This window comes from Magnolia sinica, chromosome 5 (assembly GCF_029962835.1).
Source record: "Magnolia sinica isolate HGM2019 chromosome 5, MsV1, whole genome shotgun sequence".
In the NCBI taxonomy this organism is placed as follows: Eukaryota; Viridiplantae; Streptophyta; class Magnoliopsida; order Magnoliales; family Magnoliaceae; genus Magnolia; species Magnolia sinica.
The window spans coordinates 46,144,212-46,146,467 of NC_080577.1; the positions used below are offsets into that span (position 1 = coordinate 46,144,212).

The 2,256-nt window shown below is 33.1% G+C and overlaps 1 long non-coding RNA gene across 1 annotated transcript; it reads right to left on the bottom strand.

The window, feature by feature from the left end:
• Positions 1-649: 649 nt before the first annotated feature.
• LOC131247298 (uncharacterized) lies at positions 650-1,259 on the bottom strand. The gene is made up of 3 exons (XR_009171613.1): positions 1,169-1,259; positions 835-1,011; positions 650-729 (listed from the first exon to the last, which is right to left on the bottom strand). It is a non-coding gene; the product is annotated as an uncharacterized LOC131247298 (long non-coding RNA).
• Between the last annotated feature and the right edge of the window lie 997 nt (positions 1,260-2,256).

Consider the following 2,256-nt stretch of genomic DNA (forward strand, 5'->3'; position numbering starts at 1 on the left):
CTATTATTTTGGATTTAGATTTAGATCTTCTTCTAATTCTAGTTCCAGTTATTTTCAGAAACGTACAAGTTTAGTCTCCGTGGATTCGACCTCGGTTTCACCAAGATTATTACTACATCACGACCCTACCACTACCAGAAAACTGGGCAAAGGCTACGAATAAAATCCGTAGCCATAAATCTATGGCTACGGTTTTAGTCTGTAGCACGACCGTAGTCGTAGGTTCCGTAACAATAGGTCTTAAACCTATGGCTACGGATTTAATTCATAGCTATAGATTAGAATAGCTGCAGATTTAATTCGTAGCAATGATTTCTGTAGCAAAAAGCGCATACAACTGCGAATATTATTTATAGCTAAAAGTAGTGCTAGATCTGTAGCAATATGCTGAATTTAATAATGGCTACAGATGACAAATAACCAGCTACGGTCAATATCCGTAGCGATTTCCTACATTAAAAAAAATTATAATCATTTGTTCATTCAATTACCACCTACATAATCATTCATTCATTCAATTACAATCAATTACGATCATTCATTCATTCAATTATAATCCATTACAATCCTTCATTCAATCAATTACAATTATAATTACAATAATGTTGAAAATATAAATCTTGCTGAAAATACAAATCTTGGTGAGTCTGTGTGCACTCGCATATGGCCAGCTGGTACATCCTTCATCCTGGCCTTTGGCTTCATTAGAGAAATTTGCTCAACTTCACCCTTAAATTTCAATGATAAAGAATTGAAAGAGAGGATAGATTTTTATGGTATGGTATTTTTTTCATAAGTAAATAGGCCTTTTTCAGCCATCAGCCCATCACCTACTTAAAGAATAAAAAACCGATTGTTGTCCAAGTCCACTCCTTTTCCTTTCAATTTCTTAGTGACCTCTGTAAAATTACTTCCACGGTCATTTATGTAGTACTTTAAAGAGTTGTCTCGAAATGCAACTCTAGTAATGACAAAGTCACTTCCTGCAATAGCCTCATATGTTCCATCATCCTACAAATAGTCATGGCATTCATAAATCGGAATGACCATTGGGGGAAAAAAAGATAAAGTGAAAGAAGTGCATCATGTATGACCATTTTCTTTTTTTCTTAATGAATTAATAAAAACTCAAAGAGGAATGAAATTGACACAAAAGGAATGGTCTCACCATATCAATTATCTCTTGAAAGGGAACAGAAACGCCTGCACTATCCAAATTTTGGTGATTGGTGATTGGTAAAACAAAAAAGTTGTGACCTGAAGGAAAAAAAAATACACATTTCAACTTGAACCCTATGAGGAAACAAATGTTACTATTTTCATTCATGATTTTCATACCTTGCTCCACTGAAAAACACATTTCCATCCTCTACCTTCACAATGGCATGCAACAATCATTGGGTGATGACTGCCTGTCTCAAAGTAAAATATCAAGTTACCTCCTTGACTCAAACAAGTAAAATAGATAAGTGGACTAACTATTTTTTTTTTCATGCCGTTCTCCATTAATATCAGATCTCTCATTCTCCACAAGCACATCTTCAGATTTCAACAATACAATGTACGGATCTATGGCATGCATACAAGTGGCAATAAAATCAAGCTAGGAAAACTAAATGTACATATAGATGAACAAATCCAGAAACATACATGCTTCAACAACAAAATACATCATCTTTTAAGTATTATAAATAAACTACAATCCCATAATCATGCTGCTAAGATGAGCTCAACTATTGATTTATAAGCTGAATGCGAGTCATTGAAGTTCATCATTTTAGGCTCTGTTTGGTTGCCACTTCAAAGTGATTTCATCTCATTTAGTTAACAATATTATGTATTAGAGATCATAGCTTAGTTTATGAAAATTATGGGTTATCAAGAGTTTTTTATCCTTATGGAAATCTCTAATACACAATTAACGTTAAGATGCCTTTGGTTGCACTAATTGAAATTTCATGATATTTCACCATGAATCAGTCCAGTTCAGTGAAATTTTTCATGAAATTTGGTGCAACCAAATACACCCTTATATAAAATGAGATAGACTCATTTTTAAGTACCAGCCAAACAAAGCCTTGTCCATTAAAACTAACATTTCATATTTTTTTATTTATTTTTTATTTATTTTTCTTTTGGCCTCAAATTCCACCAATTGGATTATCTTAAACACTCAATTAATTGCCTACATTTTGGTCATTATCCATGCTACATAGAAAATGTCTATTTCACAATCGTTATCACCATACACATCTC